Genomic DNA, 22,580 nt, shown 5'->3' with positions numbered 1-22,580 from the left:
GGAACAAACATCCCAACAATACCCCTCTCCTTCTGCCAACCCCCCCCCCCCCCCCGAACTTGCACGACTTTGCGATATGATTGTCATTTTCTTTCTTCGAGTGCCCCTCCAACGATAAAAACACCATTGATTGTCAGCTCCTTTTGAACAATAGGTGCAAAGTATACATCTGTACTGTACATAGGAATCGCCTTTGTTCTCTGGGCTGGTGGCCAATTTTATGATGTTTTTCGATTCTCTGGCTTTTGTTCTTTCAAATCCTGTATTCTTGCATGAAAAGAGAATTGCACGCACATTTATATCTTTATGGGGTTGTTTGTGACTAGGTTTGTCATTGAGTCAGGGAAGGGGAGATTGGGGCTGGTGGCCAATATGTGATGTTTTCGATTCTCTGGCTTTTGTTCTTTTCAAAACTTGTATTCTTTCATGAAAAGAGAAATACACGTACAACAATGTACATGTGTATCTTTATGGGTTTGTTTATCGCTAGGTTTGTCATTGAATCAGGGAAGGGGAGATTGGGGCTTGGAAACGGTTAAATAATAAATAATAGCATCTGTTTTGGTCTGCTCAAACTGTTTCCTCTGCGGTTTCACAACGCTGATGAAATATAAAAGAAGCAGCAGATATTTGCTGCATGAATTGATGCATTGAACATTGTTTACTAAGGTTGGTTGGTGGTGTATATCTCGGTGTTATTTCCTTGAGCCCGCCCCAAATATCTCAAGGATCTTGTTCCTTTCAAAGATGTAAACGTGTTGGTAATGTGCAATTTACCTCAATATTGTGAACAAAACATTTGAGCACACAAACACATTAATGGCAGCTGGGTATAGTTACTGAAAGAAGGAAAGGTGAAGATAGTTAGAGAGAAAGAGCAAAAAAGATAGGTACACTGTAGAGAGAGAGAGAGAGAGAAGGAGGAAGACAGATAGAAAGAAAGACAAAAAAAAAAGTAATTTAGAGAAGCTAGAGATGTACATCTAAAGAGGGGAGAACGTTTTGCAGGAGGGGGAGGCAAGTAGAACAAATAAGAGAATAAGGAGAGGCATTAAGGTCAGGTTATACATTTACATCACATTTGAAAGAGCAACTCTTGGACTTATCTAGATGAATTTGTTACAAGTCTCTTTAAACAGAAGGTTGAGTTCTGGGAAGAGGTGAAAAATAAATTTGTGAGCATTATCATTCTTATTATGCAAGTGTGGAAGAACATCATATAAGACCTGTTCCCTGAAAAGCATGGCTCTTCAAATGCCTTCATATTCGAAATATGTCATGTAACATCGTAAAACTCGGGGGGGGGGGGGGGGGGTAGGATTTTTACGCCACGTGTTCGTGTAGTCCCATATACATCTTTCTGTGTACAGTGTTTGTAACTTACCAAGACTTTGCCAAATTTCTTATCATTTTGATGATTCCAGAACCTTGCAATACACACAAATTCTTAAATGCTAGATGATCAACCTTTTCTGGTCGATTCCACACCGATGCTTTCACAATGCAATCGCATGACCAGAACTCAACTTCATCTTTAACATCTACATGTAGGACAATAGAGATAGGTAGACCCAAAGAAAGGCCTGAAACCGTGAGGGCATATATATGACAATAACTAATACAGAGGCTTTTGGCATCCTACCAGGTCCCCATTTCTCTCCTGGGTTCGAATGGCAAATGTAGATTCATGCCTTGCCAAGGACATTATCACATTATTGACCCACTACCCGTCCATTTCAATTTCAACTTCAAGCCAAGTCAGGATGACCCTGTAGGAAATGGATGGTTTCTTTTGAAAAAGTCTTAGTGAGATTAAAGATCCTCAATGTCATCACCTGTTGTTTACCAGGTATCAATGCCAAAAACACAATATCACAGCACCATACAATCCAGGGGCACGATGCGTGTTTATAAAATATCTTACGAGAATGAGATCGCATGCAAAGCTTCTTTTTTTTCTCTTTGACATGTTTTCATAGAGTCAATAGTAATGATATTGACATTGAAGCTCCAAAGATCGATCGTTTTTTTTCTTCATTTTTTGTTTGTTGACAAGCCGACACAGCAGAGTAAGTTCTGTGTGAACCTGACCTGATGATCAGAGGGGTGTTTCACAAGGCCTTTTTTCAATGACAACTGACAAAGATCAGTGACAAATCTGCTGATAACCAATCAGAAGCAAGGATTCCAGTAGCTTATAACAACAACTGTCATTTGTCACTGATGACAAGTTTTGTGAAACGGGCCCCAGGTGAAGATTAGTCGAGTGATACAAATATGATCTTTCATAATTCATGTAAATAATACATGTACAGTAGAGGTGTTGTGGTCTAGTGGATAAGTCATCCGATTGCAGATCACAAGGTACGGGGGTTCAAATCCCAGCCTGGCACTTATTATTATTATTGTGTCCTTTGGCAAGACGTTAATCTACATTTGCCACTCTCCATCCAGGTGTTTAATGGGTACTCGGTAGGATGCGAAAGTTCATGTAGTTTGCTCAGCATTGGGAGCATATATATGTAAGATAATAGGTTTAATACACTAGATGCAGTCAGAAAGGCGAGACTCAAGCAGCAATGTATGAATGTTAAAATGCAATGATATTCTTTTGGATACAAATATGATCTTTTTGATGAGTAGAAATGAAAAAGATGCATGTTTATGGAAGGATTTCAAATTTATTTTTGATGTCAAATGCTTAGTACAAGTTTAGCTACCAGCTACTTTTAATAATTAGGAGATAGAAAGAGCGAGAGAGAGAGAGAGAGGAAGAGAGAGAGAGAGGTGGGGCAAGGGAAGAGAAGGGGGAAGATGGGGAAAGAGAGTACCGGTAAGAGAGATATAACGGTCCAAAGAAAATTTAAGAAATAGTAAGTTTGGTGATCAAAATTTATAAATGAAAGAACATTTTCCTTACAAATTTGGGGTCACATAGACAATTTCAATGGTCTCTTTGACACTCTCAGTCAATGAAGCATTATTATTGAAAACAAGAGGTGCGGAGCCAAACCTGATAAAAGCTTGATACATTTATCACGTCTACTACATTATTCAAGCGTTCACCACCCACGTTGAATGTTCTGACAATTGGTCCATTCACACAGCTCAAAAAAACATTTTGAAGAACCATCAAGGTTTTTTTTACTGCCCTTAACACTACCGTTACTTAAAAACCCATGGTGTTAGCTCATTCTTGTGCATGCGCATCTTGTCGCTGCCGCGCTGCTCTGCATGTGATTGCATGGAAGCGAGGAGATTCATGTGACAAAAAAAAATCGGAATCATTCACCAGTGTTTTCAAGAGCAACCATTTACACTGCAATAATCTATGAATTTCTGCTTGTGTTTAAAAAAAAAACACACTCCAGAGGTGTGTTTTTTCGAGTTGGGTTTTTTCCTCGTTTTTACTGGTAGTTGCCTAGCAACTTCCAACAAAACACCGGAATGTGACAAAAATTGACCGTTTTAGCTTTCAGTGTAAATGCAGCTATTGTTTATCAAAGAAAAATGAGTACAGTGTATGTGAAACCCCCCTTGTTCAAAACAATATCAATTTCACAATGTGTACCTTTGATAAATTAGACTTTACCCCCAGGCTTTTTCATAGAATTTTGCTCATTAGCAGAATTAAAAAAATAAAATAATAAGAATAGAAGCAAACATGATAAAGGACTCAAAAGGGAATAAGAAGAAGAAAAACAATCATCACAAGTTTGGACATGATTTTATTATGTTTTGTTTTTAAAGAAGTTCTTTTATTTATTTAGTTTTCACATATTTTTGTTTAAACTCCCGGATCTGGATTATAAACAAATTTTATTAAGATTAGTGAATGTTATTGAAAATGATATGAACTAGGGGTACTGTTCATTCCAGGAGGTGTCATAGTATAGTGGTTCATTGACTTGACTCTTAATCTAAGGGTTGAGGGTTCAAATCTCAGCCTGGCACTAACATTTTGGGGCAAAACATTAATCCACGTTTGCCACTCTCCACCCATGTGTAAATGGGTACCTGGCATCCACTGGGGTAACAATAATTGCAGGACCCTCAGGAAGGACACCATTATTAGGTGATCAGTCTTCCATGGGTAAACAAAGTTATTATTATTATTATTATTATTATTATTACCAAGGCTACAAATACATGTAACTGCTGAAAATCTTTAAAGAAGGGATCAATTATATTTGGCAGATCAAATGAATTAGCAGGTTTAGCCCTAAACTTGCACAACACCTACACCATTAATTGTGTTTGTTTTAAGAATTTCTCTTCTTTTCCACCTATAACCAAAGAATCAATGCAATTCTAAAAGAAAAGGAGGGCTGAAACAGAATTCATGTGCATGGTTTGGGTTGAACCAAAATGTTAAGCATTTTGTTGAAAACTTGAAACTGGCACGAAGGTGACTAAACGTGACTGATTTAGTGGGAAAATCATGGGGGTAAACTGACTCTCTATTATGCCTCCATTATCCTATTTGTGACATATGAAAGGAAAATAAAATAAAGAAGGAGCAATAAATCTTGCCCTCCGCGGAGTGCGAAGAGAGTAAACAGATTTATGGGGATGAAAATGAATTGAAAATATGGTGTCTTTTCTGACGCTTTTGATGTGGACTTTGGCACGTGAAGAAATCGAGGGTGGTCATAGTCACTGTCGGGTTTACCAACTGCTTGCTGCCAATCATCATTAGTGAGGTTAACATGACAGTCAAATAGCTTTTGGAGTTAGGGACATGGTTGATGGTTATAAACTTTGAAGATACCTTGTAGTTAGGGACCCTGCGGATAAAAATGTACTTGTTCAAGATTCAAGATTCAAATGAGGTTTTATTCACAACTTGTCAAAAAGTCCAAAGACTAAGAATGCAAGTTTACATCAAACATACAGTCATATTAAAAAAAGCATTCAAAAACATATATTTATATATAAAGAAAACATAGCAAATGGGAAAAGGATATAAAAGTGAGTAAATGTTTACATCAAAATATCAAAGCGGTATCAAGAAACTGGTTATGAAACTTGAGGATTGATAACTTGAAGTTGTACAAACTATGAGAGATCTTAAAGTGACTTGGTAACATTGCTTCAAATTCTGAAACAAAATCCTGGATTTAACAGTAGCTCATGCTGCAATCATAATTATAAACATTTAGGTCAGTCAGGAATCCCATGACTTTACTGTAAAGTGTAAGCCGATCGCCTGTCTGATTATCAAGATATTTATGATTTCATTTTTCGTTTTCTTAACAGGTTTTAGAAAACACTATACTCACTTGGGGGAAATGAGTATGGTAAAACCGGTCACTCAAAGATTTTTACTTTTTTGAGGCACTTCATGATCATTTTGCAAAAATGTATTGTGTCCCCAAACTTTCTGCAAATACATGTACCGGTAGTCATATCTAACCATTATGTATCTGTAACACAAAATTAATTGTAATTTACTCTTTATTGTTAATTTACGATTGATTGAAGGATGCAATTAATATGAAGGAGACACTTATACAATTTATTGTAAATATGTATGTTACATGCCCAGATATGTCTATTTTTACACAAAAAAAACTTTGAGGCTTTTACAAATTATGTGTTTAACTGTGTCAAATAATACCCGAAGAAATTATGACAAATAGTCTTCAATCATTTCTGCTATTGCTCTACATGTACATTTGTTTCCCCAGTTTCATATTCGATGTGAAAGAGGGACAGCCAACGATTACTCAAATGTGTTGTTCTCAAGGAGTATCGTATCAAAAATTGCCAGAGGGGAGCTCCCAACAAGAGAAAGAGAGAGAGAGAAGGCCTGTCTTCACTATCTCGAGATTGCCAAATGGCCCACTATTTCTGATTTGGAAATAATCCCGAAGTAACAAATCATGTCTTCACTATCTCGAGATTCGACCTCGAAACTTGACACTCGACCTTGAGAATTAGCTCGAGATATTTTGCTCAGCGTTAGCGCGTATTGCGAATCTTCGGTCTAGTGAAGGCGCACGGGACAAATAGCTGGATATTTTGCCAAATAGTGGGATATTTTGCAAACTATCCCAAGATATCTTGGGATAACAATCCCGACCAAATGTCCCTCTAATTGCTACTTCAGTCTGATGAAAACGCAAATTAGCTGGATAGTTTGCGATCGGGATAGTTCAAGTAGCTGGATATTTGGCAATCTCGAGATAGTGAAGACAGGCCTCAAGAGAAAGAGAGAGAGAAGAGAGAAGTCGGCCGTTCTACCCCCTGACAGGCCCTGTTAGGTTGCCCAAACAAAACCAGGTGTTCCAAACAGCGGGATGCTCAGAAAACTCATTTCGTTTCGTTCCGGGTCTTGGTAGATCTCTTTCAAAAGTCATGTTTAAACTTCACAAGTTTTCCCAGCAGATGACTGTTTAAAAAATAGTTTTAGCATGAATTTGGTATTATTTGGTAGAATTGCGAGTTTGATTACTTTGGGGATTATGTGTAATTTTCCATGAAGGGTGCGATGCCAAGGAGGTTTGTATGATTCATTCCTATGTAAACAATGGTAATTGAAAGATGTAGTTCCCCAGGTATGTGTTGTAGGACCCCTATAGTTCGACCTTCAGTATTCACAATTCTATTTCCACATTTCATTACAACTTGATGCAAACACTGTTCATTCATTAGTACTTCTATATGCAGACAATACTACAAATTATTCAGACTTGCATGAGCAATAAACAACATTTTAAAGACAGCTTCATGTAGTTTTCGTGGGTGTGGAGTCACAGGAGGATTAACTCTGTGTCAAAGTACAGTGAGTGAAGTATATGGCAAGCCAAATGCCCAATTAAGCGATTAATAAATTTATTGGTCAAAAAACTTATTTTTATAAACAGTTACATGTACATTTAGCCTAGTACTTTGTAGGCTACATTACATCAAGATGATTTACTATTAAAATTATCTATCAACTAAATTGATTATGTACAATATTAAAGCAATTCTTCATTACTATTGCTACATTACATTTGTAAGTTGTGTCTTTATACACAAACTCTCGTCAAAAATCATAAATGAGAAATGAGACAAGCAACACATGTCCGGGTCACAAATTGAAAATTTGGTTAACCGGAAGCCACTTCATGGGACACTTACATGCAGAGGTCACACACTTGCAGTACCACAGTAATGTTAAGAAATTTTAAGGTTAACCTGCCCACAGCAGCACATGAAAAGCAGTGGTGTGGAACTGCAGGTTACTTTTACAACCAGATTGTTGTTTGCAGGCCTGATTTGAATAATACCTTTTATCAAAATGAGTGAAGGTATCAAAACGAAACCAAGTCTGTGGTTTTTAGCTGTCCTTCAGACTTTGCTCTTTGGACACACCAGAAATTCTCACTTACACACATGCACCATTTGTTAAATTATTTTAGGCTACATGAACGCATATGACATGGACTTTCTGCTATTAATTACATATATATACATGCTGGGTTTAAGATTTTCATTCTATCACATCTCATGTGAGCCTTAGAGGTTGAGCAGAAATATGTTACAAATTGCAAAATTGCCCTTCTGCAGTGAGTTCTCAGCTTTTTGTTTCAAGGAGGCTTTTCTCCTGCAAGGCTGCATTATAAGGGTTTCCTTTTAATCCTGTGTTTCACAGGATTTTGGGTAACCACAAAGCACTGAGATTGGAAAGCAGTGCTAATGCCTCTCTGTTTCTTTTTTTCTTTTTAAAGAATCTTGGTAGTGTTTGTTAAGGTCAATCCAAGCATAGAAGTGAGTCCTTTCAGTATGTACAGGCTCTCCGGGTAGCTAGTGTTGCCTATCGCCCTATGCAACAGGGCTTATAGCCTGGCGTAACCGCAGGCAGGCACAGACATGGTCCAGCAACCCTAAAAGTGCATGCAGGTGAATACAATAGGGGGATTCGCACAATTTATCTTCTTGCTCTTTCAGACAGAGAGATAGGGAAAGAGAGGGGGAGAGAGAGAGAGAGAGAGAGAGGGGGGGGGGGGCAGGGGTGCAGAGAGAGGAGATATGGGGGAAAGGTGACAAGAGAGAGAAAGAGAGGGGGAGAAAGAAAGAAAGAAATACCCCTATAAATGCCCTCCTATCTGGACTCCCATTCTCTTTCAGGGAGAGAGATAGGGAAGGGAAAGAGAGAAAGAAGGGGGGGGGTAGGGGTGCAGAGAGAGAAGAAATGTGGTAAGGTGACAAGAGAGAGAGAGAGCGAGAGAGGGGGGGGGCAGGGGTGCAGAGAGAGGAGAAATGGGAAAAGGTGACCAGAGAGAGAGAGAGAGATAGAGAAAGAGATAGGGAGAAAGAAAGAAATGCCCCCCCCCATAAACCCTCTTTTCCGGACTCCCATTCCCTGCAAAAACAATACAAAATGTTGATGTGAAGGACATCATTGAGGCATACAATATTCCATGCAGATTCTCAAAACAACAAGATAATGAACATGTTTGTTTTATAAATGTTTCTTTTCTAGAGCAGGATGTTGTTTGATGTTACATTTATATTTTAGCAGACAAATCTAATTTAATCTTTAGAATGCAATTATTGAGGCATCCCGCATTGCCAAGGTCTGATGCAGTCAACCAATTTGGTTCAAATTGTGGTGAAGAAATCATATTTCTTTTGGAATCAATCAATCAAATTGAAAATGATTGCTGTTATTTAGACTTCATCTCCTAAAGTTTGCTTGGGTCTTTCCTGTTTTTCTTGCACGCTCCCTCTCTCTATCTATCTCTTTTTTTTTCTCTCTCTCTCCCCCTCTCTCTTTATTTCTGTGAGTAAAGTCAATCATGGTACTTCCCCCCCCCTCGCTCTCTCTCTCTCTCCCTCTCTCTCCCCTCTCTCTTTATTCCTGTTAGAAAAAATTAAACATGGAAAGAAAAGGAGTTAATGGGAAATACAAATCAAATAAACAGTAAGAGCAAGGAGATCTTCCTGGTATATTTATGTGTCCCCCAAAAAGTCCCATGTTGAGAATGTAATTTTTATATAAAAGAATGATCTCTACAAATTGGCAATCTTTATGATGTCATAGAACATGAGCTTATAAACAAGCATGTATAAAATGAAGGACTCTCCTGGTTGATTTAGTTTTATTTTCTCCAGAAATGGTATACATAATAAATAACTACATTTATGTTTACTGCAGTTGGATGTTCTGCATCATATCCAGAACAATTATGATTAATTTGCTTGGGGCAATATATTCTCAGTCTACTTTGTATGGGATCAGTTATGTAGGAGTACAATGGGTGTTTGCCAGTCTATTCATTGGTGTTCTATTTTGCTCTAATGTGATCGCTTTGTTGCCATACTTCCACTGCAGGTCGTTGCTCTCAGAGAAAAGCAATTTAAAGATTCACAGAATTGATGTTTTGGATGAAGAAAACAAAATCTCTTATCTGTAGAACTTTTTAATGAATGTGTGCTCAGATCTATCAACTGTATACATGATTGTTATTTCTCCTTTTCTCTCCCTCTCACCCTCTCTCTCTTCTAATGTCTCCATGAGTACTCCATCCCGTTTATGTGAATGTAAACCCCCCCCCCCCCCCTCCTTGCTGTGTATCTCCCATTTCTGTTTATCTCATCTTACGTTTGCCTCTCCTCTGTCTCCCACTTCATTTTCTGTAAATCTTTTCCCCATCTGTTTCTCTCTTTCTCTCCCTTTTTCTCTCTTTTTCTCTGTCTCCCTCTCCGTGTATAGAAACATTTGAATAAATATATATTTAAAAAAAAATGAATATCACCTTCACCCTTATTTCCTCAGAACATTAATCTTTCATTACTTCTTCATCTTAATATTTGAGGGTGGAACTTCTTTTACAAAATGGATGAATGTAATCCATGTTACATAAATACATGCCCAACCTAAAATTATGATTTAAAATGCCAATGTTTTCGTAATATCTGCCCATTTCTAAGTTTTCTTCTTCCCCTGTCTCTCATACCTTCTGTCTCTCTATCTTTCTTATCCATTCTTCTTTTTCACTTATTCATTGCTCTCTCTCTCTCTCTCTCTCTCTTAATTTGAAAATCTTTTCCTTTAGACTCTATTAAACTTTTGAAGATTCTTAAAGCAAACCGTTCAGATTACAAACGGACAATACCTGAAGTCACACAGAAGCAATCAAGCCTTGGAACGCTCTCATTCAATTTCTCTCCTCAACCCTTTCCTCAGAAATGGCTTCCATTATCTTCAAACTCTTTAAAAAGGTCCTTCGTTTTAGTGGAAAACCCGCTCTCTAATGACTTGTTTCTTTCACAATAATCTTTCCCATTGAGTTTTGTCCTCCCCGGGCTAGGGCTATGCAGCCAAAAGTCACCCACAATCAACCATGCCTGCGACACCAAACAGTTTTCTTTCTTTCCATTCTCTCATTTTACGACCTTCTTTTATTCGCATGTCGCCTTATTATCCTTTCCTTCATTGCACCGATGAAGATGCACCAGCCGAAAATAAATAGCTTATCGATAAAATCGAAATTGGGAACTTTAACGACCCGGCCCATTTTTAACAAACCTTTTTATTAGTATCTTTCCTAACCCTAGCTGGTATCATTATCTTGCCCTGGATGTAAACATGTTTGTTACTTGTAATGTAGGATTCAAATTTTATTGGGCTTTCATCACTTTCCTATTAAATTTATAGCCATGTGTATATTATTTCTCATTATAAGGCCACAATTGGCCTGGCTTCATCAGCTCGAGATTGCCAAATAGCCCGCTATTTCTGATTTGGGAAATAATCCTGAAGTTACAAATTGCGTCTTCATTAATTAGCTCAAGACTTGACCTCGAAACTTGAAACTCGAGCTAGAGATATTAGCTCGAGACATTTTGCTCAGCGTTTGCGCGTAGTGCGAGTCTTCAGGCTGGTGAAGACGCACCGGACAAACAACGGGATAGTTTGCCAAAGAGCAGGATAGTTCGCAAACTAGCCCAAGATGTCTTGGGATGATTATCTCGACCAAATATCCCGCTAATTGCATCTTTCGGTTGATGAAGAGGCGAATTAACTGGATAATTTGTGATCGGGATAGTTCAAATAGCGGGATATTGGCAATCTCGAGCTGATGAAGGCAGGCCTAAAGGGTTTCTTCATTTTTTCCTCCATCTATCCTTCATCTTTTTTCCTCATCCCTCGACTTGTTTCCATGTTAGTTTCTCTATGGCTTATCTTTCCTTTCAATAAGTAATGACTAATATGTTATGGGTATTTTTTTGATGGCTGCTAGTAGTTTTGATGAATGGTACTGTCATGCTCTTTAGAAATTATGACTTTCTTATACATGGGCTTGAAATAAACAATTGCCCAGGTGCCATTCACTATCTAGACAACAGCCTGCCGGGCATGCTAAAAGTCTTGCCTTTGTTGCTCGAGTATAAGCTAATAACGATCTCACCGCTATTATCATTTCATAAGAATTATGTGCAGTTCTCTGTCAAGTTAAATTCTGCATCCTACATAGTACATATAATCAGTCTTTATAAGAAGTTGAGCGAGAGCTCTTCATACATTCATTAGGAACATTTTTTCTACTTTTTACTCTCTGCAGTCTGCAAATTGCAAAATGTAAATCAGACACGATCGCAAACACTTGAAGAAAAAAATAGGTACATGCAGTCTTGAAAGTCTATGTGATTGCCTACTGAAACTCGGTGATCCCTTTACTAAGCCTCTGGGAATCAGAGAATTCAGCAGGTAACAGGTTAATTACAATGTCATGTACAGTTGTACGTACATCTATGCACCCTTCATCTTCTGAAGATGTTGATTTTAATCCTCCTTGTTTTTCAGTAACCAAAATATATCTCATCAACCACCTCTCAATGCCAACCATTCCCCCATTTTCTCTTTCCATTTATCTTTTCCTATCTCCTCCCTATTCTTCCTCTTCCAATTCTCCTCATCTTTCCACCTCCGTTCCTTCCATCCCTCTCAAGTCTCTTCATTGTCGCTGTAAAGAAATCTTCAAAACACTTGGGCCCTGAAAACACGGACCCGTCTCCTCCAAGAAGCTATTGTTCCCAAAACCCTGCTGGTGGTGACTCTCCAAATTGTCCCCTTTTTTTCTTCTTGGTGGTTTATTGACGGGCTGTAATTTTACCTGGTTTTTTTTCTCCCCTCCCCTATTCAATACAGAGTGATAAATACAGGGAGAGCGAGGCACATCGAAAACAAGGCTATTCAATGTTATTGAGAGCTGATTGCGTTTAGGACAAACAGACCCAAGGAGGTGGGGGGGGGGGGAACGGCCCCATTAATACCACAATTTAACCCTCGTCCTCTCTCTTAATGGGTGATGTTTTCAAAAAGCGATGTTGGCAAACATATTGTTCATTGTATAGGAGGTAGAATTTGGGTGGTTTTTCTTACATGAGGGATGAATGGACATGTTTGTCGATCATATTGTTTATTCAGAGCCAGGAGGGCGTTAACTCATATACTTTAACACAGACTTAACGCCCTTGTGGCTCCAAACAGACAATATCATCTTTCTCTTTACCATCCATTTTAACTTTTCAGGCCTACTCTCTTAAACAAAAAGAGTGAATTTTCACTCTAGTTTCACTTTCTTGGGAGTGACGTCCGTGATCACTTGTTTAGAGTGCTCTCTAAGAAGAAAAGAGTGAATGTTCACTCTATTTTCACTACATTTTCACTCTCCAGAGGAGTGACGTCCGTGATCACTCGATTTTTTTTTTTAGAGAGTATGGATTTCATTCATGTATGTGCAGTTGTATTTCTCTTAGAAAGGAAAATACATTGCATAAATTTCTTCATCTCTTCCACAAAATATATTACATCAAATTCACAAAATGTTTACCAAGAAAGTTTAGCTGAAAGTGTATAGTCAACTGACAGAGATTTAGTTATACAAGAGTAGCGTTACTTGATTCGGGCGTTTCGTAATTTTCTTCACTTTTGTGGAGGGGGGAGTTGGAAGTCGGATAACAACAAGTCTTCATTTGAATGCTGAAAGGCTTGATGTGTTAATAGGAAGAGACGAGACATGCTTCAAGTAATGGTTTGAATAGTTGTTTTGGATGATATTTGGGGAGTGGAGGAGAGGAGAAATATCAAAAGAGAAGTTCTTAAATGAGGCAATAGAACAGCTAGCCCTGTGGCCTTCTCAAAGTCTGTTTATTTGCCAATTCGGGAATTGCTAACAAACACTTAGGAACAATCTAGCAAGCTTTGTTCGAAATTCCCCACAAGTTTTCTTTCTTGCATCAACTCAAAAAACGAGACGGAGCGCTCTCTCCACCAATGCCTGTAAGGGCCTGGCATTCTTTGATGGCGTTTTTAAGATCCTTCTTTTCAACTGATGATTTCTCACTCGGCGAAGCAATCACTAATGGTCCCACTTGAAAAAATACAATTCCTGTTTTTACAACTACTTTTGGTGTTCATTTTACGCTGTTTTCCCCCACCCTTTTAGACTCAAAACCTACAAGTCGAGTCCTCGCTTTAGAAAACGGAATTCAGTTTCATGTAAGGCTGCTTTTTCATGCAATGGTCGAGGCCGACGAGGTCGAAAACTGTAATGTACAAATTGGCAACAACAGTTTTTGTGGTTGTTTCCTGCATGGTTGCCTTGAAAGTTAATTTTCCGCTGCACTACATCTTTACCGGGTTGTATTTGATATGATTTCTGTTTATCTGATAACAATTCAAAGAATACCTATTAATTTGCCTTTTGGGAGGGGAGGGGGCAGCTTGGGGCACTTTTGTGGATTCATGCTCTATGTTGCTCATTCTGTGTGGGATATGTCTCCTAGCCTTTTAAGTTTTTACCCACGATGATTATTAGACATAATTGCACCATCCTTTTATTTTTTACATGTAACAGGTCAGTGCTCTCTCTTTCTCTGAAAGTAATGGTCTACGCACATTCAGTAAAAGAAGCTGATATAAATTGGAGTAGCTTTACTGATAATAAAGTTGATAAATTAATCTATTGTTGTCCTCTACTTTCATATCATTCTCTTTACCTTTACAACTCTCCTTTCAAAGACAGAATTATGATAATAATAACGATTTGTTCGTCCAGGGAAGCCTCATCAGCATCATGATGTTTTTCCCAAGGGCCCTGCAGATATTATTACCCCAGTAATTGCCATGTACATGTACCCTTTTACACCTGGGTGGAGACCGGCAAATGTGGATTAATGTCCTGCCAAAGGATGCTAGTTCTCCGCTAGGGTTCAAAGAGCAAACCCTCAATTCTTGGATTGAGATTCACTAAATAAACCAACAGAACCACTATACCACAACACCTGTTATGAACTACTGTTATGCCTATGGGATGAGACAGACTGTAATGACTACCGGTATATTGTCTACATGTATATTGTACCTGTATATTCTGCATAATTTTTTATATAGAAATGTTCATAAAATATTTGAAGCATGACAAGAAAATGGAATCAATGAATACCCAGTTATACTTTTTTTTTATTGCATGTTAGGGTAGAGTGTTTTTGAATGAAGACATGTCATGAACTTATGAAAGCCTGACAACCAATCTTTTTATTGATCATTCATAATTCTTTATTTTAATTTTCTATTCATTAAATATATTTTATTACAAAAATATGGCGTGTGGTGGGCAACCATGAGTTAAAATCTCATTATGGAAGCTTGAATACACAGTGGGCCCGTAAAATGCAGCCTCCTGGCACTATTGGCAAACAGTCTTTTCACCAGGAGAAGCCAAATAATAGTAGCTGAGTTATTTTTTGTTAAATGAATCATTCAAGTATATTTTATATTCTTTCTCTCCATTTTCTCCTTTTCTCTATTTTACTCACGCACACGCTCTCTCTGTCTCTCTCTCTCTCTCTGTCTCTCTTTTCAAATTCTGTCTCTGTAATCTCTCTCCTCTCTTCTCTCTCCTTTTCTTTTTTTTTTTTTTTTCTCTCTTTTCCTCTCTCACTTTTTCACTCTTTAGTCTCTCTCTCTGTCTGCCTCTCTCTGTCTCTGTCTCTCTCTCTCTGTCTGTCTGTCTATGACTCCTCCCCTTTGCATGTTTCCACTGTTTCTCCTTTCTCTCTCTCTCTCTCTCTCTCTCTATCTATCTATCACTCCTCCCCCTTCTCCATACCACTCTCTTCTTGTTAACCAAACCATGAATGGGGGATTGGGTCATCAACTTTTTCAGTTGATGTTCTGTGCAAATTTCCTTTCTGCTTATGAAAGAGAGGAAGATTGCTGCAGGCTGTAAAGGACAGCTTTAGCAAGGGTTCCGTGAATGGAACCGCAATCATTTCTGACTCCAATGCCTAAAGGAAAAACTTATTCTAATGGGGGTTTCCACAATAGGGAACGCAAAGTAAAACTTATCAGAGCGTGATTCCCATTTGTCAACGAAATTTTATGTTTCTCAGATGGGTCCGGTGATAAGATTGGAATTATGTGATGGTTTAGGGGGTGTTTTATGAATCATTTATTAATCAGTCGAGTGGATGCATATTGAGAGATTTGCCAAAACTGCAGACATTTTCAAAAGATAGAGAAAAAGAGAGGTAGAGAAATTTGGCGAGAGATTAAAAAGAAAGATTATGTCACAGGTTTGAACGTGAAAGAAAAGGAAATTTAAATGGATTTCATTGCAATGTACAACATTAATATTGAGTATGAACGAGCAAGAAAAACTATTCAAATAACATATGAACTTTCTGTTATATTAATGCTTGATTTAAATTATTTTGTATCAAGGACAATTTTAAAGCGATGCATTTAAGAAATGTTAGGACAATATAATGAAATGCATTGGCAATTAACCATGTATTTCAAGAAACGTGATTCTTGAAAAAAACTCCACATGTACATATACATGTGTGCATTAAGAGTGTAACAAACCATTCAAATACTGTGTAGGCTGTAGCAATGCGACAAATCCTCCAGCTATCTTCCTATTGTGACGAGATAGCTCATTTGTAAAGCTTTAAGTACCATTCTTTCTTACTCAGATTTAAAGAATGCTTCGGTCTGGGCAAGAGTGCAACGGATTTGAAGCCTCTTTCACACTCTTAGAAATGTATACAATGCTCATATAAAAAACGTTATTTGAAGAATTGTGGTACAGCAAAAGCCCAGTGATGTACAGACTAGAAACTTCATATTAAGAAAAAACATAGTGATTTTGAACATTCAATTGATATCACTGCCAGCCAGTCATCGGTGCTAGCTCACATTAAGCTCCACCCAGTTAAAGAGAAGATTGAGTTCTGGGAAGAGGTGAAAAATAATTTGTGAGCATTACTCATTCTTATTATGCAAGTGTGGAAGAACATCAGATAAGACATGTTCCCTGAAAAGCAGGGCTCTTCAAATGCCTTTATATTCTAAATATTCATATAACATCGTAAAAATCGGGGGCCGGCTTTTTACGCCACGTGTTCGTGTAGTCCCATATACATCTTTCTGTGCAAGTGTTTGTAACTTTACCAAGACTTGGCCAAATTTCTTATCATTTTGATGATTCCAGAATCTTGCAATACACACAAATTCTTATATGCTAGATGATCAACCTTTTCTGGTCCGTTCCACACCGTTTCTTTCACAATGCAATCGCATGACCAGAACTCAACTTCATCTTTAAAGGATATGATGTTCAGATCAGAATGAGAATCTCATCATTTTTTTCAAATATTTGTTCGAATAATGATCAAACATACGTTTTGTTATATGACGTTTCGCTACAGACGTTCAGACTAATAAAGGATAATTATTCTTCATATTGTAGAGCGCTATGATTCTCATATAGCTGTACAATGAATTTTGGTTGTGTGAACACAAGGATACCCGTAGTGGGAATGGGTAAACAGCATTTCCCCTTTTATCTGAAGACTCGTCTCTATCAGAGTTTCCAAACACAGGTGTCTGTAATTGCCCCAATGAATATAAAAAGTACTTACCGTATTTACATTTACAATGAAGAATTGCTAAGCATGTGTGTCAGTACATGGAGACTCAACACTTACAGGCATGGGCACCCAAAATGTAAGTGTTGACCCCATTCCCCCCCCCCACCTCTTCCCCCCCCCCCCTCCCCCCTCCCCCCTCCCCCCCCCCCCCCCCTCTTCCCCAAATTTTTAGCCTAGGACTATATAGACTGTGAAAGGTGCAATCCTGACCCCCTTCCAAAATAATATTACCATAGTAGTGTGGAACCCTACTGTGTAGAATATATAGAGTTAACAACTGAATTATTCATACCCCTTGAATCTTTTAGTTTTTCCCAGTTTGACAAGTATTGTGACTATTTTGAGCATACATTAGATAAGAAAAAGCTCTCTTTTGTGAGCTGAATAGAATTGTGACAGTGTGATTCTTGTAATTTATAAGCCAATTTGCCAACTACATTGTAGCTCTGCAAATAAATAGTCAATAGTCTGTAACTGCCAAATCCACTTCTCTTATGTTTCAAAATCCTCCTCAAGTATTCCTTTCAATTCCTTGCTCGATCTTTTCCTTATAGAGGTGAACGCCACTGAAACGCTCTGTAAGGAACATTTTTGTGAAAGGGTAGTGTTATGAACTGCTAAAAGGCACTCTTCCAGCTATTCTTTGGTAACAAAAGGACGTGATTGACGTCCTGTCGCCTATTCAAGCTCCTTTTCTCTTTATGATGTTACGGTGACATGCCAAGGGAATGCAGGCAGCTATAATCTACTGCCTGTCTTTTCAACTGGCAGTGTGATTGAAGGATAGCAGTAGTTTGCAGGCACAAACCCCTTGGTAGTCATTTTGCGTAACAGTGTCTGCACTGTAAGACTAGGCTAACAGCATAGGACATAGACTGTGTACTTCAGCTGCTTTGACACAACCACAGTCCATGGACCCTGCATGCAGAGACTGATTTGTATAGGCTCTGCCCCAAGCTTTAGGAATTATGGTAAAGTGTCAAATGAGTGTCTGTGCTGCAGACTAGGATGAGAGGTAGTTTGCCAGTTGCTGTGCATAATATTGTCTGCACTTCTAGACTAGGCTGATCATTTGATTAATAAATAGGAATAATTGTTTGTTTTGAGGGTTTTGGAATAATTAAATTGAAAAATCACAATCCATTAGATGCGCAGGGGACTGGACACAGATATGAATGTGGGTCGATTGTACATCGGACTTAAAGATAAACTTGAGTTCTGGTAAAAAAAGAAAATGAATCCTCATAGAATCTACCAAAACTTACACTGAATGTTCAAGATTACAAATAAATGTCATGTGCCAAACAATTTTGGTTGAGTAATGAGCAAGATAAGGACATCAAGGTAGTTAACCCCGACACAATTTGTGTAGTCCCATACACATCTTTCTGTGTATAGTGCTTGTTGCTTTACCAAGACTGGGCCAAATTTATTATGATTTTGATGACTCCAGAACCTTGCAGTACACACCAATACTTACATGCTACATGATCAACTTTTTCTGATCCATTCCACACCTTTTCTTTCACAATGCAATTGCATGACCAGAACTCACCTTTATCTTTAAGTAATTGGCTCAAAGTTTTTGTAAAAATGTTTTCAATATCGGTAATATCTAAATTACTAAAGCACTTCATTAGCAGGCCTTTGCTTGGGTCATTATTTTTGTCTTCTATACATGAATAAAAAGAATGAGGAAAATGTCACATTAGAGATATACCAAGTTTTTCTCTGACTTCGGCCGAGCTTGACCGTCTTTTTAAAGCATCTGTTAGCTTGCATGTTCTTCTGCACCATCAGTCCTATTGTAATACTCATCTGGTACCGGTTAGTGTTACGAGTGCTTCATGCAGGCGTTTAAAGAAAAAGTTGAGTTGTCATCTTGCGATTACATCCTTAAAGAAACCTGTAAGCAATTGAAAAAAGTTGGTTATGCGGCACATGAAATCGGTTTTGAAATTTATCAAAATGATAAGGTATTGACCCAATTTTGCTAAAGTCATGTGCAATGTACACAGAAATGAGTATATGGGACTACACAAACCAGTGTCATGAAGTGTGGTCCAAACACTTCAGCTATCTCTTGTCATATATTGAATATGTGGGCGCTTGGAGAGCCATCCTTTTCAGGGGACATCTCTTCCATCATATTTTTCCACACTTAACTTAAAAGTAATGAAAAAGCTTGTAAACTAACTTAAAAGTAATGAAATTCTTGCAAAATTATTTGATCTCCCAAGTTCCCAGAACTCGACCTTCTCTTTAACTTAAGCTATACACTAGGGGCTTCGGGATAGTATTTGATAGAAATGAAAGAAGCTAATGAAAAGCTTGGCCTGCATACTTTGGGCAGTGGTTGGGCTTCCTATTCAAGCTTGCGAGCGACTTCTTAAGAAACTTTGCAATCGAGAGCTATGCATACCTACTTTGAATTTCAGTGATGCAAGATTTCTCAGTGAAATCGACCACAAACTGGTTGCAGTCTTCTTAAACATACCCCTTTAAAATAACTTGAATCACATATATCACAATTCAGTTTTAGAATTTCTGCAATAACTAATGCCTCGAATAGGGTTGTTATTAATGATTTCTGAAAATTAAATGTTGTGAAAGCTTTAGGTTTACAGTGTCAACTTGTTAAGGTAGCATCGAGAAATGTTGGTGAATTAAAAATTTTCATTTTCAGAATATTCTAAAGAAACTGAAATCAGGACAAATTAATTTGTTAAACCCTAAACAAAATACAAAACTTGGTAAGGGTTTGAGACTTTGAGTAATTAGGTGTTAAGTGTACATGTATCTGATTGAGAATCTAGGTAATATTTAGCCCATCTAGGTATTTAATATATTTACCAGCTCCATATCCTAACAATATATTTTCAGCGATGATAGATTTTTTTCATTGTCGATTGTTCTTCTTGTATCTCTACAATTCTCTATTATGTAAGTAAGAGCCCTGCTTCCCCTCTAAGACTGTGGATGAGACTACCACACAGCAAAAGTCTCTTCTCAATAGATGAGATCCAAGGCTAAATGAGAAGGACCAGGACTAAGGGGAGAAGCAGATTATAAAACCTTGTTGGCCCCCAAGATATCTGTAAGGTTTCTTCCCCCATTCTCATCCAAAGATATCCTTTGAAGGGTGCGTTTGGCTGTAACATAACGCTGAGCTGTAACGTAACGCTGGGCATTAGAATACTTTCATTGAACAGTCAGGACCCCTTGCTCATGTACTGTAAGGCTATGCCTATGAAAGCAGGACTTATATCCTGTTCAGACTTTTGAAAAACGTATAACGAAATGTTACCGGTATACAAAATGTCACTTATGTATAGGAGTGTAAAGACTAAAAACAACATCTTACAAAGAAACGTATAAATAATGAATTTGTACAAGGTCAATTGATGGGACTGCTAGCCAATTGTCAGCGTAACTCTCATCGTAAACTCTGCCCAGTTATACATTTTTGTTGTACATTACAGGGTCCAGACTAGAGTGGGACCCTGATTCTCAAACATGCGATTAGTTAAGAAGAAGGGGATGAGCCAATGATTTTGTTATAAGAATAATAATTGTGTTCAGCAATAATGCTAGATGCTAGGATATTTTTGTACCCCTTTTTCCAAGTGATATACACACACACACACACATGAACTCACCCCACATATAAACGCAACCCACACTCAAACACACCCATACCCCAACCCACTTCCCCCACACTCTCACCCACCCCAACTCACACTCGCCCCAACCAACACTCACACCACCCCACACTCACACCACCCCATGCTCACATCCACCCCACACTCACACCCACCCAACACTCACACCCACCCCACACTCATATCTACCTCACACCCATCCCACACTCACACCCACACTCACCCCACCCCATGCTTACTCACCCCACCTCACACCCACCCCTACCCACACTCTCACCCACCCCTACCCACACTCTCACCCACCCCTACCCACACTCTCACCCACCCTACCCCACACTTACACCCACCCCACACTCAAAACCACCCCACACCCACAACCACCCAACACCACACTCACACCACACCCTACCCTACCCCACACTCACACCCACCCCACACTCACACCCACACCACACTCAACCCACCCCACATTTACATCCACCCACACACACACACATCCACCCCACACACTCCCACCCCACACATTAATAAGGACAGAAGTAAATGCAATGTAGGTGAAAGGAGAGAAGTAGAGTAATACAAGAGACAAGAAGAGGGGTAAAAGAAGAGACATAAGGGGGTAAAGAGAGATATTATTCCAGCTGACAGTCTTGATGACAGTATGATAGATGTCATCCTATTGTAGTCCTTGATTATGTATCGTTCAAAGTCCTATCCTCTCCGCCTCGCACGAATGTTGTCACCGCTCATTGTTCAAAAGACACTCCCGATTGAAACTTTGTGACTCATTTTCTTGGCACACATCATCCTAGTATAAAGCGCCATTCACACGGATGAAACATTGTCTGTTTTGAGCCAGGAGGGCGTTAACTTGGAATTATACACTGTTTAATAAAATAAGTAAGTATATTATGAGTTAATGCCCTTCTGGCGCCAAACAGATTACATTCTCTGGTGTGAATTGCACTACACTCTGTTCCCTCCACAAACTAAATGAATCTGAATAAGGAAAAAACCAAGAATCCAATCCTTGATGAAACCTGAGAGATTTCAAAGAAAATAAACTGTCTCTGTCTGGACTTAATGAATAAAGATTTCTAGATGTCGAATTTGAATTTTTGTTTGCTAACGTAAGACTTTAGATTCTTATGTTACCAAGTCAATTGATCAAACATGAATGAACTATTATGCATATATGTGGAGCACGAGGTGAAATATGTAGCGCATACTTGCCAAATATTTTTATGAAACAAAAATATTTGAAATAACATCTGTGCAGGTGCAAGTATGAATGTAAAGAGACTTGTTTGCTATCTTCTCAATGACATATTTGTTATGTTGTCTTGAAAAACATGGTCTTATTATATACTTGGAGGTGTGAGGAGACAAGAAGTTGCAAAACAAGAGTTATTTTTACCCTCATTGAAGGAAGTAAATGGACCACATTCCACACCATTTTGTCAGAAAATACCATGGAGAAGAGAGAGAGAGAAAGAGAGAGAGAGAGAGAGAGAGAGAGAGAGAGGAAGAAGGGGAGATATGGAGAGACAGAGGTAAGTAGAGAGGGACAGAGACATACGTACAGAGATAGGGGAGAAAGAAGTGGAAATGAGATAAAGAGAGTGGAAGTGAGAAGGAGCAGAAAAGACAGTACCTAGAAAGAGAGAGAGAGAGAGAGAGAGAGAGAAAGATAGGAAAGGGAGGGGAATAAGAAAAGAAACAAAATGAGACTGTTATTGCTGTTTTCGTCTGGCCACAAACTACCAATCATTATTCAATAGAAAGGAATTCATGAGCAAATTAACGAAATCATTTTTTTTCTCCAGGTACATAAAAAACACACTCTGATAAGGTCATCATGCTACGGAACCTTCTCAAAACACGAGGCAAAATAGCTGGAATGGGAGTCATTCCTAAAGAACGAGGGAAAAATTGGGGTTAGATTGGATAAACATGTTTTTCTCTCCGTTCCTTGAATTTTGA

The sequence above is a fragment of the Strongylocentrotus purpuratus genome, unplaced genomic scaffold (assembly GCF_000002235.5).
Source record: "Strongylocentrotus purpuratus isolate Spur 01 unplaced genomic scaffold, Spur_5.0 spur5_scaffold_18, whole genome shotgun sequence".
Classification (NCBI taxonomy): Eukaryota; Metazoa; Echinodermata; class Echinoidea; order Camarodonta; family Strongylocentrotidae; genus Strongylocentrotus; species Strongylocentrotus purpuratus.
Note: the sequence above shows the minus strand (reverse complement) of the source record.